Source organism: Pseudopipra pipra, chromosome 2 (genome assembly GCF_036250125.1).
Source record: "Pseudopipra pipra isolate bDixPip1 chromosome 2, bDixPip1.hap1, whole genome shotgun sequence".
Taxonomy (NCBI): Eukaryota; Metazoa; Chordata; class Aves; order Passeriformes; family Pipridae; genus Pseudopipra; species Pseudopipra pipra.
In genome coordinates this window covers 60044221-60069587 of record NC_087550.1, presented here as the reverse complement: position 1 = coordinate 60069587, position 25367 = coordinate 60044221, and the positions used below count along the sequence as shown (strand labels likewise).

At 38.4% G+C, this 25367-nt stretch overlaps 1 protein-coding gene and 1 long non-coding RNA gene across 4 annotated transcripts in view; one reads left to right on the top strand and one right to left on the bottom strand.

Annotated features, from left to right (window-relative positions):
• The window catches only part of EPSTI1 (epithelial stromal interaction 1), an 85711-nt gene that overhangs the window by 39907 nt on the left and 20437 nt on the right, over positions 1 to 25367 (top strand). Inside the window, exon 11 of one of the 3 annotated variants that reach the window (XM_064645666.1) lies at positions 6448 to 11179. The exons of 1 other annotated variant lie outside the window; for it this stretch is intronic. The gene's annotated coding sequence lies outside the window, so the exon portion shown is untranslated. Of the gene's footprint in view, positions 1 to 510; positions 1575 to 6447; positions 11180 to 25367 lie in introns of those variants that run through there. One more of the 3 variants, XM_064645667.1, reaches the window with a different exon arrangement.
• On the bottom strand, positions 12857 to 15574 carry LOC135409746 (uncharacterized). Its single transcript, XR_010428344.1, has 2 exons — positions 13785 to 15574; positions 12857 to 13238 (listed from the first exon to the last, which is right to left on the bottom strand). It is a non-coding gene; the product is annotated as an uncharacterized LOC135409746 (long non-coding RNA).

Sequence of the window (25367 nt, the reverse complement as noted above, 5' to 3'; positions counted from 1 at the left end):
TGTCTATATATAAGCTGTTGAAATGGAAGGAGGGAAAAACAGTTACTCTTGTAGTAGAATTCAGTGGCTTTGCATGCAAGATACTCACTGCAAGGAACAACATCCAAAGTACTTCCTTAAGTTCAGAACAAGGATGGTGAATTGTTAGGAATTTTTTGAAAATCTTTAAATGAAAGATGTTTGGATATGCTGTAAATATTTTAATATGATACTGAAATTGGAGTGGAAAAATACCATATATGTATATCTACATAGTTATTCCCACGTATAGCTGTTCATTTTTTACCCATATAAAATTATGACAAAGAAGGCCCAACAACAACTGATTTAAAATCAGCGTTTTTAAGGATTCTTTGAAGAAAAGCAACCTTGACTGTAGTCTATTAAATATCCATTCATTTTTCAACTGTCCTAATGAGGCATTAATTTGACTGTTGTTTAGAATTGCACTCTTCAGTATAAAAAAAAAAAAATAAATATGTGTATTCCCATCATGGAAATTTCTGTTAGGTTGAACTTCCATGGATGAAAGGACCCTAGTGCAGAAATGGAAGAGTTAGGAAGACTGAGCAGCAAAATTATGAGAGTCTAAGAGAATTTAATGAGTTTGCCAGTGTAGAGGAAGGTGTTTAGCTGATAAACTAAAAGCTTGAATTGGATTTGTTGGACTATCTGGTGAGGATGCATATGTTGGCCAATGAATGCCAGGAAAACTTGGGTTCAAGCATCTACAAAGTCAAGGCTTAGTTGAAAAGCAGATATTGTTACTGCTGGAGTTTTCCATGTGCTGGAACTGTCTTCATCACTACAAGCTTTGGGCAAGCCCTAGACCACAGCAGAGGGCTCAGGAACCTTGGACTGGTCCTCTTGGTCTTGTGAGATGAGACAGGACCTGCCAGTTTAACCTCCCATGAGGTCTGTGAGCAGATGCTTGGCAAACCAGGCAGTTAGAAGCTTTACTGGTAAGGTCTGGATCATGTGCCAGGCAGTCCAGAAGTTGCTGGAAGCCAAACTACAGATGCCCAGGCTAGTTAAAGACTGTGAGACAGCACTGTGTATGGCAGGCCTGAGTCATCTGCTGAAGGACGGCATGTCTACAGACAGCAGAATTAGACTTTGGGTAGGACAGAGCCAACTGATACCTCGTAAAGAGCAAAAGGTGAAGTTTGCTGAATGGTTCCTGGTTAACAAAAGCAACAAGGGCACTTTGCGTCTTTTATCCTCATTTGTATACTGTTCCTTGATAAACTCAAAAGGAAATGTGTGACATAGCTGAGATTCCCAATATCTAGACTCAAGCATCTCCATCAGAGCACCTGCCATTGCCACTGGAAACCTTGCCATTGCCTGCAGAGGTAGCAGCAGGGTTTTACCTGTAGCCAGGTGCACGTCCTCTTTCACAGGGCAGGTGTTGCTACCACCAAATGAGTGTACTCAGCCCAGGCACAGTTTTAACAACAGATGCCTCTGTGATGTATGCAGCCAATCTGTGGGGGAGTGGGCGAGGGTGTTAAATATATATATTCAAAGAATGCATCAACAAAAACGCAACAAAATCCCATGTGTAGAAATGATTAATTTCCTACTCTGTTGTTTACTTAATGGTTTCCAAGGAGCCTGTCTTCTGTTGAGTAATGCTCGATCCATTTTTCCTTTATGTTGTGATGTGAGATTTGAAGACTTAACAGAGGAGGGAAAGATTAAACAATGAAAGAATATGTCATAATGGAAAGGAATTAAAAATGAGCATTGGTAACTAGTACAAGAAAGAAAAATATCTCTCAAAAGATAGGCTGGAGGCAGCAACCTCAGTGTCTTTAAAATGAGATTCTTCTCCTTTCCCCAGGGATTTTAAACAAAAAGAACTGAACTCCAGGTGGGGCTTACAAGCCATGTAGTCTGCAGCCTGGCATTTTACATTTCAAGGGAGCTAACTGAAGCAGGTCAGACTATATACTAAGATTAAAAGAAATTAGAAAGGTTCACAAAGTAGAGACCTGCAGGTAATTTTTGAGCCTGCTCTGTCTGTAGTGACACTGAAGAGAAAATATTTGTTCTCTTTCCCTCTTTTTTTTTCCCGTTTGAACTCTTTAAAGTCACAACAGCTTCACACTTAACAGAAACTGAACATTGTGCTCTGTTATTGATGTACCTGCTGTATTTTTCACTGTTATTTCTATTGGCCTGGTTTCCTAAGGAAATTAAGTTTGTATGATAATGCTGTCTGTCTGCACGTAATAAGGTTTTCAAGCTGATGGCCAGTCTTAGCCAAATTTGAAAGAGATTATAAGTCTCAAAGATAATTAAATTTCTGTGTGTTTGTGAAAGCAATGACTGGCATAGGAGAGACCCCAAAACAGTGCCCCACTCTGAGAGGTGGTGGGCACTCCTTCGGCTGCAGCCCTCTGGCTGATCAGTGAGGACACAGCTCCTGAGCAGCTGCAGCTCTGCCCTGGTTTCCTGGGGACATGGATATCACAAGAGACATGGAGAAAAGATGAGGAAGATGAATATGTAGTGTATGTCTCAGCATGAGGGAGAAGCCCAGATCCTAATGTCCCCTAATCAATAGAAAATGAGTTTTCATTAATTCAATTGCCTTCCAGACATTTTGTGGTTTATTAGGAATGTTTATAAACTGTTATTTCGAGAAGGATGTTCATGAAAGTAATCTTTTCTGCCTTTTTGGTTATAAATGCCAAAGCACCTTCTATGTCATTATGAGGTTTCCTAGTTTTAATGGGAAAACAACTTAATGAAGTTCCACTTCTACCTGTGAGCTACTGCAGCCTTGAGAGAACTCTGAGTCTTGTTGCATGCTATTGAGAAAGTTTTGATGTCCTTTCAACTGCCATTGTCTCTGACATAAGGATAAACCTCTCAGGATAGGAGGGTAAAAAAATAATGGTTGTCCTTTCAACATCAAAGCTTAATAAATAAGATCATATCATAGAATCATCAAATGGTTTGTGTTCAAACAGACCTTAAAGATTATCTAATTCCACCTACCCCTGCCATAGACAGAGACATCTCCCTAGACCACATTGCTCAAAGCCCCATCCAACCTGGCCTGGAACATTGCCAGGGATGGGTCATCCACTTCTCTGGGCAACCTGTGCCTCTGGATTCCTGTACCTCTCCATCCTCACAGTAAAGAACTTCTTCCTAACTTAGTTGTTACTCAGCTGGAACTTATAACTGAGTCAGTATCTGTTTACTGTAATGGCACAGATTATGAGTTTTATTTAAATAGTAAACCACTTCTATTGTTACAAAAGAATAACTTTAAAACAGTTGCACATTTTTATATTCAATACTCGTGAGGATTGCCTGTATTGAAGTACAGAGAGATTTACAGAGGCCAAGTGCTAATACGTGGCAAGCCTGTAACAGAGCCCTTGTTTATTTTTTGCATGGAAATGGAGCACTGTCAAGTACCCTTTTGTCTCTTCTGTTAATGGGAAGAGGTCACATGGTGAACATATGAAATTTATAAGTCTGCTCTTCTTTAGGGAAATACTATTTGTCTTGCTGAAACTCTCTGAGCTATAGGAAACCCAGAATCTAGAAAGCAAGATGACATATTACATCTTCCTGTTTCATGTCACCATTACACCCGGTGTCATGCATAAGAATGAGAAATGCTCCCTTGGATGCTGACTCTGCTCTTTCAGTGGATGCATAATTCTAGATATTTGCTGTGGGAAGCAACTGTGCCCTGAAAACACAGGTGCAGTGGGACAGGAAACCCCATTCTCTTCCTTTCCCATGTGCAGAACAGTAAGTCGATAGATGTTGGATAAATCTGTTTTGAGGAAAAATGATTTATGGATAAAACTATTTTAAATAAACATGGTTTGTGGGTTTGCACTTGGTTTAGTTCTTGTAGCATGACCCACGGGAAAGTCTTTTTGGACCATTAACAAGCACTTGGTTTGCTATTTACTACCAGTTGAAGAGGGAGTATGTCATGAAGTTTACTGTTGCACAGCGAAAAGAACCATAGTTCAAAGGCCCCTGAAGTCACAAGAGCAGCATACATGCCACAGGTTTCCATAAACAATCAGCCTTTAATGAACTTTCAGAAGGATCAAGTTGCACTGAAAATGCTGGTTTCCCAGCACAAAGAAAAAGGTTTTACTTAATATGGAAATATTGAGAATAGAATGTTTATACAAGAAGGTTCCAGAATGCAACCCACAGTGCTTACATTTGTTTTAATGAAGAATGTGATTCATTAATATAGCTTTAACTTGGTTAGTTTATGTACAATCTGAGTTGAAAAGATTTTTTTTCCTAAAACTGGTTGTTTTCTTGTTAGTTTGTATTTTTCTTTTTATTGAAAGTAACATGCTTGTTTTCCTGGCAGAAAGATGATAGAAAATATGGAAACTACTTAGCAGAAGTATCAGCATCAATATAGGAACGTTAGATGAGTAGGTCCAGGCATGCTGTATCCCAGTTTAATGACTTACCTCTGTCAAGGCTGTCAAACATTATATGCAGATGCGTTCTGCCTGCCTTGACTTTGAGCTCAATCTTTCTTTCCTTTGAAAATCTCATCCTAAAAGAGAATAGTGGCAGCCTGGGAAGGAACAGAAGAAACTTCTCACTCTTTCAAATTGTGTGAGGTCAAGAAATGACTGAGGTATCTGAAGACATTTGAAACACTCCTAGATTGTTATTTTTTTCCCCAGTAAAAACAAGATACGTTTATCTCCTGAGTCAATACACTCTGCTATTCATATTGAGTTCAAATCAAAGACATGTTTCTTGCTAGAACTGGAATCTTGCAGAACTGCTTACTTGTTATTTTAAGTGGAGTTTCAAAAGGCCAGAAAGGTCTTCAAATAATCCACGAAGTGCCACTCAACTGTATAACCATAATTCCTTGCATAAATGTGTGGTTGTACTGTACATTGTACTGTACTAATGCATTTTTTTCTTTTGTCCATAAGTCGAATTACTTGGAATGAAGGAGGAAAATGTTAAGAATAATGAATTTGTTTGTTCTTTTTAGTACCAATGCCCGTATTAATTTAGCTATGTATTTGACATTTCATTATGACAGCTTAAGTAACTTAATTTTGAAGCAGTATGAGAGGGGATCTTAAAATAAATGCTTTCCAACTCCATGTTTGGGGCTATGGAATGGCACATATCTAATCTGAAACGTTTTTTTGTAAAGAACCACAGAATGTATATTGCAGGTCAGAAGAATTGCTGATGGCATGGAAGGCATCTTCTGGGAGTGCCTTGATATTTAGGCTAAAACCTCAATACAGCCATGTTCTCTGCATCATGTACTGTACATGGATAAACCTGGACAGCTGAGGAATGTGGCTGGAACTGCGGGAAGTGACTCTACATTAGTCTTAAGTGAATGACTGTCATGGGCTGTGTTCTTCGTGCTATTTCTCATGAGGAAAAAGGGAGATTCATATCAGTGGAGGCTGTCAGTAAACACCATTAAAGAACCAGAGAAATCAGGCCCTCTGTTTTCAAATGCCCTTTTCATAGGGCTCACTACACCTGTTCTTTTCTGAAAGGGCTCTCCTACTTTAATTACCAGTTACAATAGAAAGATTTCTGCAGAGCCTTTACTTCTAGGCTTGGAGACTTTGGAAGCAAGTTCAGGTACCTTGCAAGTTCAAGTTCTTGCCTTAGAAGACGGCTCTGACTTTTTGTTTGGAGGTTTTTTGAGCTAGCATTTTATAAAAAGGAATTTAAAATAATCAAACTTTCAAAAGTCCCTTGCTTCCAACCCTTCTTCCACAAATCTAAATATTCTTCTGTGACTGTCTTCCTCATTTACTGCTTCAACAGTTACATTAGTATTTTTGCAACAGGGTTGTATTCTGAAGATGGTATCAAAATAATATTGTTGGCCTCCCCTGAGTTGTCCTTTCAATTTTTAAAATTGTAATTGTTATTAAAATTAAATCACTAAAGAATGACAATGAGTAGATGAAGACAGTTCCTCAGAGGGGAAGAAATGACCATTTTTTGCATCCCACAGTTCTGTTAGGTTTTATAAACTGTGGACAGCTAAAGGAATTCAACATGTTGTATTCTTTGTTATTTTTCCCAATATCTACAGTACCAATAATATATTTACATATGAAGTGTATAAGAATTATGGATGGACGTACTTTTTTAAGTCTTGTTTTGCTGTTGTTGAGAAAACACATTTCAGCTTGCTACATTAATATATTGTTCAAAGAGTTATTAATATGTTTGCAGATAATTAGGACATTTTGTGAATTAAATTTAAAAAAAAGATAGAAATTCCTTCATGAAGGCTTTACATAATTAAATGTTAAAACCTGTTGGAAGAAAAAGGAAAACATTATTTTCCAGTGGACTTAATCCCTGAGAAGTTGACTTTGATTTTTGTTTTTGCTGTAAAAGATAATTTTTAATTCTATTTTCTCCTGCTTGTTACAGGGTATTGGAGAAATACTCACTTTTATCTGGCCTAGGTAAAATGACTTCGTAAAAGCTCCAAGAAACCTCTTCTTTATCATTGTGATTTTTTTCTTACACTGACTTCAGCTGCACACCCACTTCATGAGCAATCTGCAGAGACTGGTTTCTAGCTGTCATTATTCATGCATATTTGAAACAGCTGATTATGAAAGTCTATTTAATTTTTAATGAGAATATGTCTTTTTTTTTCATAAATTGTTTTGCCTCATGCAGAATGTAATTATCCCAGTCTTTGGGATCTCAGAAATTAGTTAGTGGCTGCAGAAACTGCAGTAATATCTGTGTTTACTTGCTGCTCTATACCCAGACAGAAACAACTTGGAGAGGAACTAAAGAAGAAGATAGAGGGTTTTCTTTTGGGAAGGCAATTTTGTGAAATTGTTTTACTGCTATATTCAACAACAGACACTCAAGAAGAAATGCATGCATTGTAGACAGGATCTTTTAAATATGTTCTTAGAAAAATACAACACATGAAAGAAACAAAGCTTGAAATAACACTGAAGTTTATTTGATCACTCCACAACTTTTGTGGTATGATATACTGTTTTTTCACTTTGCCTGTTTTACCTTGGTAACTTCTGTTACATGTATGGGGAAAACTACTCCTAGGTTAACTTTAGTTTCTTGCTTTTCTTTGTCCCTCTAGTCTAATGGAATTTAATTTGAGTCTCCCTCTTTCTGAGACAGTTGGCAACATTTTAATGCTTTCCAAAAGTCAGATGCAAGATCAAGACATTTCTTACCTGAAAGCAGGTTCTACGATACATGTTACATAAACCACATAGAGAAGAAAAAATATCTGTGGCATTTACAAGTATGTCTTAGGCCAAGTTAAAGGTATCTGGAGCAGTTTTGTTCAGTGTGCAGGCATACCATGATGTTTTTCCATCACCCTAGAAATATGGAATCTTCATAATGAATCACCTGAAGTTTTCTTTTGAACCACTGATGTTGCAGTCTTTCCCCTCTGGGACACTCTGTAGTTGCCCTTGGCTCTGTTTGTGTCAAAGAATTACTCAAATCTCTCATACTACTAGCTAGCTGATGTTCATAAGAAATGGTGGAGATCTTGGCAATATTCTGTTACTTAGCCTTTTTTTAGGTATCTGACACTGGGAAAATTCCTTGGGAAGACTTTTTCATACCTACCTAGTCGCAATGCACTGCAAGCAGTATTTGACTGTGTCATTGGGCTTTTGCTTTGGAAATTAAATTTACATTTCCCTCCAAGAACTCCTTCACCCAGCCTTCTTTGATAGATATCTGGACGTCTGCAGAGTGGGCTACATATACATGCATACACATATATTTTAAAGGAAATGTCTTTGCTGAGTCAGAACCTTGTGTTGTACACTAATGAGAATAAGACTTGCAGGTAGCCTTTTTGAAGTAGTGAACCTGCAGCTTCTCCACACTTGATGTATGGTATCCTAGAACCTGCTGACAAAGGCTCAGTGGAAGTGGAAGTCATCATTGTCCCTGACAAGTTGAAATTCTGTTGCTGTGTTTCTCTATCCAAAGCAAAAGAAGAACTTTTTATTAACCTGTTGCTTTCACATTCAGGAACAGTGGTAGCAAGTCATCTCAGGTAACGTCTTCCATTAAGCTTGTCTTCTTTCTTTTGCCTGTCTTCAAAGATGAAACTTGATCACAGTCTTCAAAGTGCTTCCCCTTATCCAGCATTTTAACCTTTTATTTGAAATGCTGTCTACAAACTATTTGAGACACTAACTATTCCAGCCCTTTTTAATGGCAGAATATCTGAATTTTTCCTCTCCTATCTTTCTGAACAGAACAAACAAATCTATATGAACAGTAGCCCAGGAAGTGTCTTTGACAGCCATGGCCTGAAATGAAGATGATAAGAAGTTACATCCATCCACAAATGGATGTTAGCAGGATATCTGGAAAATGTTGTTCTTATCCTGTTGGAAAGCCTCCAATATCTCAGAATTACCACCTCCCCACACACATATCCTGCCCTGATGTTATGACATCTCTTTAAAGGAGTTATAATGAAATGAACTGGCTGTAGACTGGAAAATGACTTTGTTTGCCAAGAGTTAGGAACTGATAGCTGGGCATGTTTTCTATCTATCTGTTAGAATAAACCTTTGATAAAGATATTCAAATTCAAATAGGTTCCTCTAGTTACAAGTTATACCAACTGAACTCAGTATCTTTATGCTGTGGCATAAAAACTGATTTTTTATTACTATATAACAGTAAATGAAAAGTCTTTTTTTTTTTTTTAATTGTTGTTATCTCAATATAATTTGCACTGATGATCTTCTTATTTCAGAAACAAACCTTCCCACAGGGAGTTGTATGGGTCTGGAAGCTGCAAAAGGAAACTACCTTGCTTTTTCATTGCTGAGTCAAATTCATTTTAACAAACTGACTAAACCATTATAATCAGCTATTCTGAATTCCAGTATAACTTGACAGCAAGTGTCCTATGTTTAGCCTTTATGGTCTGCATAAATCAGAAACTATCTTCCTATGAAGAAATGTAATATTAGTTTAAGGACTTACAAGACTAATTCACTGTTACATACCTAAAAGTTGTTCCAATTAGCTACTAGAAAGGGAGCTAATCCATAGCTTACATTTTATGGTACCTATCCATGTTCGTTCACACCCTCGCTTCAAGAAATCCAAATCCTTGTCTTCTGTCTTGGAGAATATTTTAACCACCAGGTTCTTTAGGGTAGTTCTCAGCATCCAGGCTGTGGCGACTCTTCTGTTTTATACAGAAGAATAGAAATACACATGAAATGAGAAGGCACATAGCTTTATCTAGTCCAAGAGCAGGATGTTGCTGCTGTGGCCTGTACCATGGCTCTTGACTCCTTCCACAGACTCTTTCTCTGATATATCCTATTGAAGCACAGAGGGAAAAAACACTATGGCTATTTGCTGCTTCAATGTAACCTTTATTCTTTTGCAATCGTTTCTCTCTCCTTTCTGAGAGACTGATGTGTTTTCCTGGCTTCTCTCTATGTCCCCTATTTATCCCATCCTTTTCTGTCTTGACATGGGGCTGCATTAGGAAGAGCATTGCCAACAGGTCAAGGGATGTGATATTTCCCCTCTACTCAGCACAGGTGAGACATCAGGAGTGCTGGGTCCAGTGCTTGGCTCGCCAGTATGGGAATGATACAGACATACTGGAGCATCTTTGATATGAGAACAGACTGAGAGAGCTGTGACTGTTCAGCCTGGAGAATATAAGGCTCAGAGGGATCTCATACATGAGTAAATATTGGAAAGAGGGAGAGTAAAGGAGATGGGGTCAGATGCCCAGCAATAGGACAAGGGACAATGGGCATGAGTTAAAATACAGAAAATTCTATTTAAACACAAGCCTCTTTTTTTTTTTCTTTTTTTTTCTTTTTTTTTTTTTTTTTTTGTACTGTGCAGGTGATCAGGCAGTGTCACGGTTGCCCAGAGAGGCTGCTGAGTCCCCATCCTTGGAGATACTCAAACCCAAACTGGACAGTCCTGAACAATCTGCTGTAGGTGACCCTGCTCCGAGCATGTCTAGATGCTCTAGTAGTCATGGACAGGCACTCAGCAGATGGTGACACTGTTAGCACTGTTAGTAGGCATGGGAGCTTTTGCTGTGACTGTGGCTGGGTAGAAATGCAAGCTTGAAGATGAGAGAAAATTCACCTGTGTTTCTTCAGTCTCTCATTAAAGACTTTCTAAATTTCAAACTGTTCTAGGGATCTCATCTGATCTCTCTCTGGTCTGCTCTCATTAAAAAAGAGTGAGTTTATTTCTTGCCAACTTTAATTCATTTTTTTTTAATTTCACTTTGAGCCTACATTCCCTGTTCCTAGCTGTTTGATCTTTGCACTTAGCTCTTTAATTAAAAGAAGGCAAGACTAACTTTTCCTACTGCCTGGACCTCTCTCTAGGAGCTATCTTTATCTCTTATTCAGCTAGTGACAACCACAGTCTTTACCACCAATTTCTTTTTCCTTCCCTCCCAATCCATGAACTCCCGTGAACTATATTTGGGTAAGAAAATCCTAGCAGAAATGTTATTTTTGAAAGATGATTCCCATTTAGTATTCTCCTTTAAAGTCTCTCTAGCAAATTCTCAATTCGCTTATCTAGACTTTGAAGTTTGATTAGTTCTTTATTTTTAAATGAGAAAGTTGTACGGCCTTATATAACTCTGCTCTTTTAACAAATGCTCATTTTGTCAGACTAGGAATTCCACCACAAATGCAACTTCTTTATATTTAAAATTTTGTCTTTCATTAAACCATGTTGTCTGGTATTAATGATGCTGTTCACCCTTAATTCTTTATTGAGCACATCCTCTTTTGCCTTCCTGAGATTTTGCCCTGGGTAAGCATTAAATTGACAGACCCGTAGTTACATTTTCAGCACATTATCCTGAAAAATTTATTTCCTGTCTTCTTTGTTCAATCTTTTGGACAGTCACCATATCTCAGAGGATTTATTCAGTATCCTGCTTTGAAAACAGCAGTTTAGCAGTCTCATCAGTTGATACATCTACAGCCAATGGTTCAAGTTTTCTTTGTTGATATTCAGTAACTCACTGCTTTACCAAAGGAATAAATTATATATATTTCCCTATTCCCATCTGAAATAGTTATCTGTCTGTTTCCCAAAAATAAATAAGAATGTATGTTGCTATCAGAAGTGAGAATTTTGCATTTTTCTTCCTCTGTGGCACACTGGTGGTTATTTAGCTAATCTGAGGGGGTGGCAGAGTTTCTGTGCTGGTGTTCCTTGTCTCAGATACTTCGATCTGGAGTAGGGTGTTTTCACAAGCCATGGTACATGACCGGTGGCCACTGGAGAAGTAGGGTATCTCATTGTAAAATTTCATCCTCAGAGTAGATAAGTTTTTAGTAGCCACCTTCCATATTTACTCCACCAGGGAATCATAGAATCATAGGAAAAAGGTTAAGTCTTAGATTAAAAAGGCAAAAATAAAATTATGAAAAGAAGAGCGTAACAAAGGCAATTTTGACATAGCTAGGACACCAAAGCTTTTGTCTAACTGATTTCAAAGCTTTGAGTAATGCCATGGGCCATGGGAAGAACAGACAGATCTACTCTTCATAAGCAACTTCTTAGTCACAGCCAAAAGTTTTCTGGTTTGTTCAATTGAATTTGATCAATACAAACCCAGAAAAAAACCCACATTTCTCACCTTGAGAATCTGCAATTTTCTCCTTAATGTAGACCACCCTATACTATTTCAGTCTTGCTCTGCTTTTGTGGAGAGACTCCTTTGCTATTGACACCCTCTCTCTTTTTCCTTTTCTTTTTTTTTCAAAATAAGGTGCAAAAAATTTATCAGCATGCTTAATTTGTGTTTGTTTTGTTGATCTACACAACTGAAATGCTTTCTCTGTCTGCCTGGAGAGTGTGGTAAACAGATGTTTAACTGTTTTAGCTGTTTTAGATCAGCAATTGCTAGCACATCAGAGACCAGAGCTTTCAATCCCAGAACTTGGCCTACTGGTCTTTGTTCATGTATCTGATCCAACCACATTTAAATAAATCAAAGAGATTTGCTACAATGAACTAATATGGACCTTTTGGTGGAGGTTAAGGTGAGTGTAAACTTAGTAACTGCAAATCTGTTTTGCCCTATTTCTTTTTAACCGGAATAACAAACAAACAAGGGGGGGGAGGGAACCCAAACAAAAAAACTATCCAAAAAAAACCCAAAACCCCCAGGCCACAAAACCAAAACAGTGAAAAAAAACCCAAAATCTAAACTCTTTATTTTCTTCCAGAGGGAAGAAATGGTTTAGTTTGATAGGCTCAAATTTTTTGATTAACCTTTATTTTATGTGGCTTTTCAAAAGTTCTACTGTACCTTGTCACACTAGATCAACTCTGATGAATTTTCTGTTCTCTTGAACTTTTATTTTTTCTATATGTGAAATCAAAACTCAAAGTGCTGATTACTTTACTCTTTAAATCAATGTCTCTCTTGGCTCTCCTTCAAAAAAAAGTCTGTGTGAAGCAGTGATTCACTCTGCTTATTGTGTTTAATCTGGGAAAATGCAGTGCTTGCTCTTTGCACTCTGATAAATGTCTCCAGCAGAAGGCAATAGAAAATATTTTAACTGAAATAGGTTAAACTGATAAGAAAGAATCCCAGACATAAAGGTAAAATCATTTAACAAACAGATTCAGTGTAATTATTGTCTTATAAGTTGCATCTCCTTTTGACTTCAAGTGGGATAACCAGCACTTGGGTCTCCTGCAGGTTAGCTCTCCAATGTCACAAAACCTGCAGAAAGGACAACTTTTAAGACTTGGGAGTGGGTCTGTGGGCTCATGAACAAGTACCGAAAACAAATGCTACTGTGTTAGCAAAATTTATGATTCACAGAGGATATTTTTCTTACTGGTTCTGTTTTAACTTTAACATAGGGAGCAGTAATCTTTACAGCAGTCTTCTAATGATGTGAGACAGAACAAGCTGCAAAGGGGAATGGAATACAGATACAGAGGTGGTACAAATAGACCACATACTAGGTTTGTAGTTTGCATGTGGAGAGGAGAAATGAACACAAATTGTTCCTGAAGGAACAGTTTATTTTCTGTTCTAAGGGGTGCTTTTACTGAGGGAAGGATTCAGTTCTCTGAACTGTCTGGAGTGCAGATCTGTGGAGCCATCTTCTAGGGGATCTTTGACACCTACGATTAATCAGTCTCTGAGGACATCTGTCTGTCTTTGTTGTCTGTAGAGAGAATATAAATGTTCACCACAGACTACGTTCCTAATTTTTTTGATTATGTGAATCCCAACTATAACAACCTAAGCATCAAGAAAAGTGATTTACTTGCAGTGTATTCGCATAGTTGCAACTATATATGGAGTCCTAAAAAAATTGCTTTCACAAATAAACACAAGGGTTTTCCAGAAGGTTGCAGTACTCCACACTTCAAGCTGTCTGTTATCACAAATTGGTCTTTCAGGCAAATAAAGTGATGAGAGTTTAAAATGGAGGCCTTGGTACTAACTGATATCTATTAGCTCAAATCATATGTTGATATTTGTGGCACTTTAAGCTTAAGGGCTGTTGAAGGGCCGGCTAAGATTGTGCACTGCTGTTCACTGAGAGCCCCTGATCCAGTAAGGCTGTGTTTGAACAGACAAGGCAGAGGATAGGGGAAAACGCAATACAGTATATGAACAGAATGACACCTGCTCATATACATACACACGGCAAATTAATTCTATGATTCTATGGTTGTACTAGAATTGAAGGAGTACCACTCAATACCTCTGGAGAGGGATTGCCAGGAGGGAGTTATGACTATAGCTAACCAGCATCTTCCTGTTTCTTCCCTTTCTATAGCCTGCAGAGCTGTCTCTGTCATCGCTGGCCTTTCATTCACATCCCGACTAGAATGCACCTTGGCAGAGTTAGGCTTTGAGAAAATGATGTGTTATGATTTTATTGTTGCAAAAAACCCTTTTCATCCCTGAGACACTTTACTTCATTCAGCTACTGTTTGCCAGGCATCCATTTGAAGGGGACAACACCACCCATAAATACCTAGTACCAGTACTGAAGTTTGTGCCATTTGATACATTATTTCATCTTAAAGGCAATACAGACCACACAGGTATTTAAGATACCTTGAATGTGACAGCATTTTAAATAAATACATATGGTCAGATCATAAAGAGGGCTAAATCAGTATAACCTTGGTGAAATTGGGTCCCTTAAACTGCATAAGTTACATATCTCAGTGCAAGTAACTCTGAGCAGCTTAATCTCATGCATGTGAAGGAGCCACACAGCTGGCTCCAGGCAGTTTGAGGGGGTTTGCAGACACCCCCTATGCCAGATTGGGCTGGCAACAGGCTTAATCCTGGGAATCCTTTCAGCAAGCTACAGCCTATTGCTACCACACCTGCTTGCACCTCCTAAACACACCAACTGTGCATCCAGTGGGGGTGCCAAAACAGTGTGGTCATGCAAAATAGTAAAGGAGATGTTGGTGATGCCCTTGAGGGTCAGTGACATGCCAAGCCATGGCCCGATCTCATTTACAGCTAAAGCCCACAGATGAAGCCAGAATCAGCTCACTGTATTTAATTGCAGAAAGGCATCAACTGCAGAGCTGTGAGGCCAAGCATCTGACTGTTATGTTCAACCCTTCCACATCAGAGAAAAAGGCCAGTAGTACTGTGTGCTAATAGCTCCCAGTACTGACGAGTTAGTCTTTTCCTTGGACACTTCCTTGCTAATGGATCTGTGAAGTATTTTCCTACTATAATATGGTACAGTTAGCCTGTCAAAGGCTCTGTGCCTTTGGCTCTATGCCTTTGGCTCTGTGCCAAAGCCTACTCATACAGGTTCTACAAATATTTTGTTCCATTTCCCCAAGCTCCTAGAAAATGGTTAATCAGTAATTCAACAAAGGTTGCATTTCTCAAGAATTAAGGGGTCAGTAAAAGTCTACCATAAACTTTTGTAATGAGCTTCTGTAGTGAGCATCCAGCAATCTCACTTTCTCTGTTACCTGGCTTTGCATATATATGGATCAGATACAGCTTGTTCAGGAGTGATCATGTCTGTTGCTAGGAATAGATCATGCTGGAATTTTTAAACCCACTTTGCTGAGCTCTGCCACCCCAGTCAGCACTACAGCATTAATTGTGTTCACTCAGGACTTCTGCTTCTTATTGAATGATGATTACGTCTGAGTAGCAGGGACTGGTGAGTCATCAAAGGGTATAAATTCTAGGCTCTGTTTAAATGTTAAAAAGGTGGTAAATGCATGATATATGAACAGTTAAAATCTTCTACAGTTGGGAAAACAGTATGCTATAAACAGGATTTATTTTCAATATGTTAAAATTTTGTTGAGTATTCCACTGATAAGTATCACAAGGGACTGTATTCTTATTGTGCTGTAATTAAAATGAATGCTTCAAAAATGCCTGTCCCCAGGCTGATAGTAATGACAGTAGAAACAGGTGAGGAAAATAAAAGTTAATGAAACTGGACAAGAGTTAAGAGACGTCACAAAACTGACTTTGTTCTGTATGTGCAAGTTCCATTTAGAAATATTTAATAGTAAGCGTATAACTATTATTACAGTTATAAAATAATCTTTGCTGACAGTGAATAGTTCATTGTTCATTACTGAGAGTCAGAGTTTAACGTTGAGCACACAGCTTGCCAAAACCTTTCAGCTCAGGGACAACAAAAGCTGATAGTGACAAATATCCCACACTATCCCACACATTTAATCCAAAATGTCTTTGGATGCAGCTCTGTGATCCTCCAAAGGGGACCTCAAGACAGCTTTCCGGTGAAAGTGCGGACCTGATTGCCCCACAGGGCTCCCCTCTTAGCACAAGGGAGGCTGTGCATTCAAGTGTGCCTATGGTGTTGGCATTAAATCTGTTGCCAGCCCACTCTGCCATCGGGGTGGCTGGAAGGAATCCATATGTCTGGGAACTGCGCAAGTCAGGGAGCACCATATGTTCCTCCCTGCTCTTTATAAAAAAAAATAAATACCGAAGCCACCATCAACAAAAAAAAGTGTTGACTCACTCTTTGGGCAGGGATTAGCTTTTAGTATTAATTCCTAGTTTGCTCATCAGCACAAGAAAAGGGTCTAGTTGTCTTTGTTATACAGCTTTGCAAAAAATGCAAGAACGTAGCAGAATGCAAAATGCAGAATACAGGATACTTCACTTAAGTTGGCACAACTGTTAAATAGAGTCGCTGGATGTATGACCAAGGACATGGGTCTCAAAAACATCTTTTTCTTGGAATAAAGTGCCAGCTAGGAACAATATCAGAAAAGAGAGAAAAAATAATTTTAAAAACATCTAAACCAAACATAGAAACACATTTGATTAATTACAATTAATTAAAACCTCCTGAAACAAAAAAATAAGAAGATTCTTATGTTCTATGGTCTAAATAAAGTGCTTATAAGAAAAAAAAATGCACTTTTTACCTGATAGTACCATGAGGAGAACAGGAAGAAGTGAATTGAATTTATGAAGGAAGTCCTGAAAAGAAACAAAAACTCAAAGTCATAAGAAAGTAAAGGAAAGAGAAAGGAGCCAATGTGAAGAGCTAGATAGAGATGGAAATAAAGTGCCAGTCAAGCCTTTAATAGCAAGATGTATGAGCAGGATTTAGGTTCAATGTATGGCTCAGAGCTATTACAAGCCTTTCTTCTACATCCCCGGGAGATAAAACTTCATTCTGAGGCCCATGTTTGGAATAAGTCTTGTAAAAACAATTGCACTAAAAAGAAGTTGGTTCAAAAGCCTATATACTTTCACAAGACATTTATCCATCTTGCTTTACTGATGTAGAACATCAACTAGCAAAAGTGCAGTTGTTTGCTAAGTGCTGTGATATGGTTTTGAAATGCTATAGAAAGCTTTACAAACTCTACTATATGACTTAAAGGAGGACAAAAGTAAAAGAATAAAGGAAGAAGGAAGTATGTGGAAGAGAGAGATACAGCATTTACATGTCTGTCTTGCAAAGGACTGATACCCAAGTACAGTATGGAAAGTGTATCACTAAGCTGAGACAATGAAGCAGAGGGATGTTTTTCTGTGCAGAAAATTTAAATGTCCTCTTCTACTTTTACTAGTTTGCCAATTCATATACCAACTGTATTGCAGAATAATACAGAACAAGTGACAGGACTTACAATGTTTAATAAATTGTGATGACATCCACAAATCCCAGTCTGATGACACAAATTATCCTCATTTCTTCGCCCCATAAGATGAATAAAAAGAAGGGGATGGAGGTGGTTTTGTATTGCCATGTACAGCAGCAGGGCAGGCAAATGTAAGAACTATAGGGCATGAAACAGATAATATAACACCAGGAAAACAAATGACAAATGTCTTATTGAAAGATAATGGAAGAGAAAAAGGTAAAAGTACTCATCAAAATGACATGACTCCAGCAAGGTGAAACTTAGCTTAAGACAGTGATGCTAAGCAGCAGAACAAAATATGCTTTCTCTATAAAGTGCCTAAGGAGTGGAGCTCTTAACTGATAATTGATTATTGCATGCATATTATTCTGAATATGGAAAACACTTTTATCTCAGCTAAATTCTTCCATGGAAGAGCAAATTGTCCCCCTGATCTGTCACTTGTGGAAATTTTCATCATTGTGGGCATTTTTATTTTGTTATTCTGAGATTTATAATGGTTTCACTAGAAAATAGAAATTTCAATTTCATATTTCTCCAAAATCTTAATTTTCCATTTCTTTCTAAGCAGTCCACAGATAAGATTCATCTGCATGTTAAACCGAAACACATATATCTGACATAGTTACCCTTGGCTCCATTTGGTATAGTAGAAAAGGTATCTCTGCTGGACGACAAATCCTATTCTTAGATAAGTTTCTAATGTATGTCATTTAAAATGATTTTTGGAGACCCATCTCTCTTCACCAGCTGCAGAAGGAGCCTTCTGGGATTAGCTCAGCTTTAGATGTCCACTGCTAGATAATGAAAGCGGGCTGACGTGGATTCCTTGAAAATCATGAGACCTTGATAGTCTTCTGTGGGTTGTGGGTCAAAGGAGCAATGAAACTGCATCAGAAATCAGTGAGCAACATTTAGGAGTCCAAATGCTCCTAGTCCCATCAGGTCCTCTGCTTTGTTCTTAGTGAGGCCAAGCTGATGCCTCTAAACTGATATCTGTAGAGGTCAGATGAGACTGCAGGGAACCTACCTTTGTGAAAACCGAGATTCCTGCCTGGGGCTGGTAATGGAATTGATGGAAAAAAAATTTCATACAGTAGGCAATAATAACAAAAGATAGCAAGGATGTTGCTTGAGAAATTCTTTCAAATGCGTGCTTTTGTTACGTTGGCTGGAGTACAATAGCTATATTATATTGCAAGAGGTTTGGCTCAATAGGATCAGATTTGTAGGGCAAAACTGTTGCTGATGAACCAAGACCCACACTATCTTTATTTTCAGTAGTTTGACTATGGACTAATTGCACATTTAAGGCCCGTTAGTGACTGGAGCATGTTGGAGGCATCACAGGAGTCCTTCCTATACTTTAGATTGACCTAAGACTATTCTGAAATAAGAGCCCAAGCATGGTGGCTAGCACACCAAGTAGATTTGATTCAAATGTGTGCTGCTGATCTGAATTAAAATACTGATGTACACACACACAAAATTTCAGTTCCACTGAAAATCTCAAGACTTTGAAGAAAATGTTCATGCAGAGTCAGAATGAAGAGCCAAAGCATTTCCTTCCCTTTCTCCTTTCTAAAGTATTTTGTTTCCCAGGAACACTGGGAACAACTTGTTCTTCTTATAATGATGTATGACCTCTCTGCATCCGTGGGAGTAGAAAAGCAAGACTTCTCTGCCTACAGTGCACAGAGGACTCCTTGGTTTGAGAACTCTTAAAGCAGGCAGCTTGCTTTGGGAATATAGTCGTCATACAAGTCTCAGACATAAATTTCATCATGTGCAATATGTGCATCCCCATCATGTCCCTTTGAGTTTATTGAATCAGCTTTTTTTTGTACATGTGTTGAAAATTCTCAAATTATTTATTTAAATGCTGCTAAATATAGTCATCCCTCTAGCCCAAATGGACTAGATGATTGTCTTACAAAGCAATGACTTTGAGAAGACCTTACTATATAAACAACTAATCTTTATTTCCTAGCAGTTTACTCCTTATTCCTGGGGGGCTGGTTACTTGTGGGGACACTAATACATTTCTTGCATATAGGTGTAGGAAGGTGGTATTGCCCCCTTCTCTAACATTGGGAAAAGTATTATGGCTATCTAGTCGATCCTGTTATCACTGCTTTTGAGAAAATGACATAAAAAGAAAAAAAGTCAGAGTTCAGAGAAAAACACAACTGATATGAAGCCTGGAAAATGCATTTCAGCGTGACACCTTTGGTGTTTGTTAAGAAACTGAGGTGATGACTTGTTAAAATTCAACCAGCTGTATTGTAAGGAGAAAGTGTAGGAGAGCCATCAACTACAGTGTAGAAATGAACCAAGGACTGAATGTTAAAAATATGGGATAAAAGCACACTGAAGTCTAACTGTCAGGGCCAAGAAAGTGATTTCTGTCTGGAAAAATGAGAAAGAGACAACAAATTTTGCAAGTCAAGAAGTTTTATTTCCAAGTGTAGCCGGAAGAATGTTGCAAAGTATTTTGGGACTTGTAGTTTTCCGGGCTCTCATGCATGCTCAATGAAATACTTTAATGTCATTGGTTGAGAGATCATGTGACACGATTTAAACACTGTATTTAAACTGATGTCCTTTGTAATGAAGTTTAATTCTGCTCTCGCACTCCTTGGTTGAGTAGTGGTGTTCCTGCGACAACAAGCACCTCAGATAAGATCTCTGAGGTTACCAGGGAAGAGGTTTCTCTGTGTATTCTTCCTCCAGTGTGTTAGCAGGTTTTAGGCTTTTTGCCTGTAAGTCACTGTCTCAGAGTGATGCCTGCTGGAGTAATGCTGAAGAAGCAAATGACAAGGCAAATCAGTTACTTCTCCATCATTCCAAATCACTAAGCAAAGCTAGATGACTTTCTAAAAAGATGAGTTTCTTATTCCCCCAATGAAGGCAAGTTTGACTTAACATTTTAAAAAGATTACAAGACTAATGTTAACAAATTCCAGCTCTCATTGTGACCACCTACTGAAAATTATGACCCCACAGGCTGAAAAATGTAGCCTAGTTCAACTACAAATGTTCAATACTTATGGGAGAGCACAATATTTGATGTAATCCTATGGTCTTAGTTGGTATAGAGCAACTCACATCAATCCTGGGTCCCTTAAAATTAGGAATTATTCCAGTAAACTGTATGGAGAACTGAACTGTGTTTGCCATGTTTCTGAATGAGTGTTAATGTGAAAAAGATACTCATGTTAATTGGAAAATAACAGATGAACTAATTCATAGCTACTGTTTAATCTATGCTTCTCATCTTCGAAATCTCTGCCTTCCTTTAACACGACTATGGAAGGGAAATGATGGGGTGATCCCAAATTCAGGTATTGGCTTATGGACTGAAGTTAGCCCATGCATATGCACCATGAACAGTGCAATAGAAATAATAAACAATATTAATAAACTCTGCAGTCAGATATTCTTCTATTTTCAACCATTTTAAATTATATGACACTCCAGCCCTGGTGCTGTGCAACTAAGTAACATTAATGTGTTCAGTCTGTATCTAAAAATTAACTAGGGCTTGAGTTTGAACTACCACAGTTTCAAGTCCCAATACAAGACTGAAAGACTTGGCAATGTAATTTTCTTTTTAACTTTTTTTCTTTTAAATTGAATTAATTTCTTTTCCTTGCTTTGTGTGTGCACAGATCAATCCCACCTGCTCTCCTCATGTCAGTAAATCTATTAACACAATGAGACCACTCTCAAAAGAGCATTGCCTGCTCTGGGACTCCTGGTGCAAAGCAAAGCAAACTTGACATAATTTTGAGAATTTTATGACATTACCGCTGCTTTCCTCCATGCTGTTTTTGTGTCCCCACGAACTCACGTCTCCCTTCCTCAGTTATCCTTGCTGGAGAGATGACTGCCATCTAGTGATCTTTGAACCTATTTGTTCTCTATTGTCACTTTACAATACGCTTGTCTTACAGCTCCAATCTCACAGTTTATAGCCTGCCCTCTTTCTCTTTTCCCCCGGTGTTATGAGCAAAATCAATTATAAAGCTTTGAAACACAGCCTACCAATCCAAGCAAAGGACAAACTAAATGTGATATTAAGTCATAATTTTAGTCCACGTAATTTTTTTTCTCCGTTTGTATTCTATGGAAGGAATATTGGATTTCTGTGTTTCACTATAACCTTGCTGTCAAGTAAAATCCTTCTACAAGTGAGGAGGTTGTTTAACCCAACAGCAATGAACCATTGATTATGTTTGAATGTATTTAGCACGTTAATATGCCCATCTACCCTGGTATGCTTTTTAGCTGTTCCTCTAAGTGATGTGGTGCAGCTGCCTGTGTGCTGAGGGAGCAGACAGAGAAAAAAAACTTGCTTGGAGCAAACCCTGATGACTCCATGCTACAATAGCGAGTGTCCTCACTGCACAAGCCCCTAAACATCAGCCATCCCCCAAGCAGGTACTTCCCCCAGCAGCGATAAAATGAGACACTATATATAGAAGCGTGGTTCTTTTTCTGAGTTGTTTAGTCACCTAGTCCAAATCAGGTGCAAACTGTCCTTAATTCATTAACATCTGAGCAAAGCTCGGAGGAGGTAAAGCTCTCTCTAACTGCTGATAATTAATTTGCAAGTCCAATCCAATTAAAAAAGAACTTCAAAGGGATTTTAAGCAGGAAATACAAAATGTAAGGCATTTGAAATATGAAATATTACACTCTTTTCCCATATAGTCCTAGATATTTGAACCTAATCAAGTGAAGGCCTTCCTGCCTCTTTGTCTGTATGTCCATTTGAAATGGATGGATGAGGAGAAGGATGACAAATATTTTACAGTGGCAGACAAACAGCATACTCTTCAGATTGACATGTAGCCAATCTGCATTTAAAAGAAAAAAAAACCAGCAACTGTGAGACTAATGTTGAGCTGGCAGATTTTTCTATGCATCAGAATAGCAATCGTATTAAAAAGACAGGTGCTCAAAAACACTAGAGAAATCAGTGTGATTTATTCAGTGCATTCAGGGAATCCCAGACACATGTTGATCCTGGGAGAAGAGCTAAAAGCTTAATTTTTGAACGAACAGAGAAGGAACAATTTGTCTAAAGGCCATGAGGACTCTAGAAAAGGCAAATACTAGCAAGGCATTATGAATACAGTTGCTACAGGCATGAGCATCACTTACATCCTAGTACAAACCAGCCAAAGCTGCAGTCGAATATACTTGAGGTAGCCACTCCAAGCATCCAGGTCAGCTTTGTAGGTCTAGAGATGCTGTAAACAATATAAGTAGCTTTGAAAAATACGCAGGTGAGAGCAAATGATTTTCCAGAAGAATTGAAGAAGCAAGCATGGGCAGATACTAGGAAAGAGTGCACTAGCAGTGCTTTTGCAAATGGGCCTACTTTCAGCCTCTGCCAGTGCTTTCTTGATGATCAAAAATAGTAATTACTGCCTCCCTGCCCCAGTCTTTATATCTGAAAAAGCTGATAATTGTGACAGTCCTTGTCAAGCATCCCAAGACCTATAGAGGTAAATGCTATGCAAAAATAATTTCCTGCATACTCCTGGTCTATAAGAAGGTCAGTTTTGGGACTGTAGGTTGTGTTCACATCCCTAGCTCTGTATCAAACTGCTTTCAAAACTCCTTCTTAAAATCCAGGCAAATGGGGTGAGCTGTACACCTCCTATTTTGATAGGAGCACCTGGGCTGCTAGTTTGAGGCCAGTCTGTCTACAAAAGCTGAAGTCATGGTATATGCTATGAAGAAGTCACCCTTTTGGGCAGGGCATTTGCATTGCTGGCAGAAAGCCCTCACACCTAGCAATTTGCTGCTAAACATAGCAGTGAGCAGTGGAGATGTTCCAATCTGGCTGTAGTGGCAGGTGGTTTAGGAATAATTAGTCACATTCTTTTCTCTTCACAGAAATCAATTCATTTCCGCATTATGTCCCTGTGTCTGTCTTATTGATTAGTGATAAATGGCATAACCAAGGGAAGCCATTTGTGGTCAAACAAAACTCTCAGTTAACAGGCAGGAAAATATGCCATGAAAATTGACTACACAAGCAAAGTGCTCAAGAAAAACAGGAAACAAAGTCCCAAGAAGACAGCCTGTCTTGTCTGTGACCCTGTCCACTTGTAACAGGCTAAAGCCAAACTGCAAACCTAAGTGCTGCAAGAAATTGCCCAAGAAAAGCATTCACAGGGTGGTAGGAGCCCTGGAAAAACAAAGGGTTGTGTTCCCAGGAGCTGGAATCTCTGGCTTGTGAGGCTCAAAGTTCACCCCAGTCAGAGCAGAAGTGAGATCTTGTCCCAAGGCAACCTGGGAGGTTGGTGCCAGTGTGTTTTTGCAAAAAACAAGCTGTCCTTGAGAGATGAAACCTGGCTCAGCAGATGTCATTAGTAGCATTGACTTCAGCACAAGCAATACTTCACACGACAGCAGTGTCACAGAGGACCATTCACCTTGCAGGCTGGACTAATTAAAGGGCAGCTACTCTGCCAGCTGGACAATCAATGTCGTTTGTACTATTATGGAAACTAATAATTTACTGGATACCTTTATGAAGTAAAATAGCTTTCAAGGCCCTTAGATTAAAAGAAGGACAAACACCACCATCTTTGAGGGATGAAGAGAATATTTTCTGTTTTCCTGCATTAATATAGTATCTGAATCTGAGAAGTCTTGAAAATGTTGATTTCCACGTGCTCAAATGAAGGAATTCCTTCCTTCCAAACAATACCCAGTATTCCACTGGGCTGCTGAGAAAGCACCAGGAAGAGAATTGTAGCATTGGTTGTTTCGTGTTGCTTCCAGTGATAATGAAGCAATTTTCCTATTGTAAGAGAACGTTTTGTAACTCACTTATCTTATTTGGGCTCTAAAAGGTTTGCATTGAGATGTTTATTATTTACTCAATACTTAATTGCTGTGCAAGAATGCACTCACAGAAAAGCACATACTGATTTTTATTATCAATTGGGTGGTTCTGTTTTTCTTTAAGAAGCAAACAAAAAAAAATTTTACTGTTGTGTTTCAGTTATCCATCGATCCTTAGGCAAAATCAGAGCAAAAATTCAGAATAATATGGCTGCAATATAATACACACACAGTTTTATTGTAGAATTGTTTTTGTCCATTTATGTTTCTGATTGGCTGCTTGGGCAGAAGGAAATTAAATCATAAAGAATAAGTTTCTGTACATGATATTTCAATTCTAGAGGAATGGCAATGGAAATGGGAATGCTGAGTATACCCACACATTCATCTCTCTTGGTATCCAGAATTAAAATGAGATGTCACATAGAGCTGTCCTACCCCTTCACGGCTTATTTTGCTGTATCATTTCAGTAAAAAAACAGTATTAAAAGGAAAAACAAAATCTCAGCCAATGTTGCTGTAAACACTTGAATGTGACTCTGTTTTTTACTACACAGATGACAGCTCCCTACTTAATCTCTCCAGCCATTCCTTTTAAGTCTGTCTGACTAACATAGCATTTTTTCCAGCACCAAATGGGCAGCTGTGTGTATGTACTTTTATTGCTTATAAACAGGTCTGAAAGGTTCCCCTCAGCCACTGTATATTTGAATAGTCTTTGCATTCATTTGAGCAGGTGCATAACTAACCACAGCATGACTGTGCTGTGAGAAATCAAATCCATTCTCCAATCAGCACTTCTGCTTTCTTTTACTTATTTTCGGGTTTTTGGTACGTGAACAGTCAATTAGCAAGAGAGAATAGAAAGAAAATAAGTCACATAAACTACCCTGTCACATTAAAAGTACAGATTTAAAATGCAGTTTGATAAGTAGCTCATTTATTCTTTTGCAGACACCTTTGCTTTTTTCTGCAGCGAAAGAGAACATTTTCTTTTCATGGCCACTGAGATGCCAGCAGGGGGTTGACTTCAATGAAAGCTACGTTTAGGCATAAATTTAGATATGATGTCAAACTGTCATGATTAAGGAATGTTGGGTCATGAAAGGTGAACAGAAATATTATTAAGAAAAAATGGCATTGCACTACATAGTGAGACCAAACGTCCTCACATGTATTGTTAGCAGACACTTTAGTCATTTTCTCTCAAGTATAAATTTTTCGCACTTAATGGGTTCATTATATTGCTGGTCCATTGCTGGTCTCCTGCATGACTCCTGTAGTCC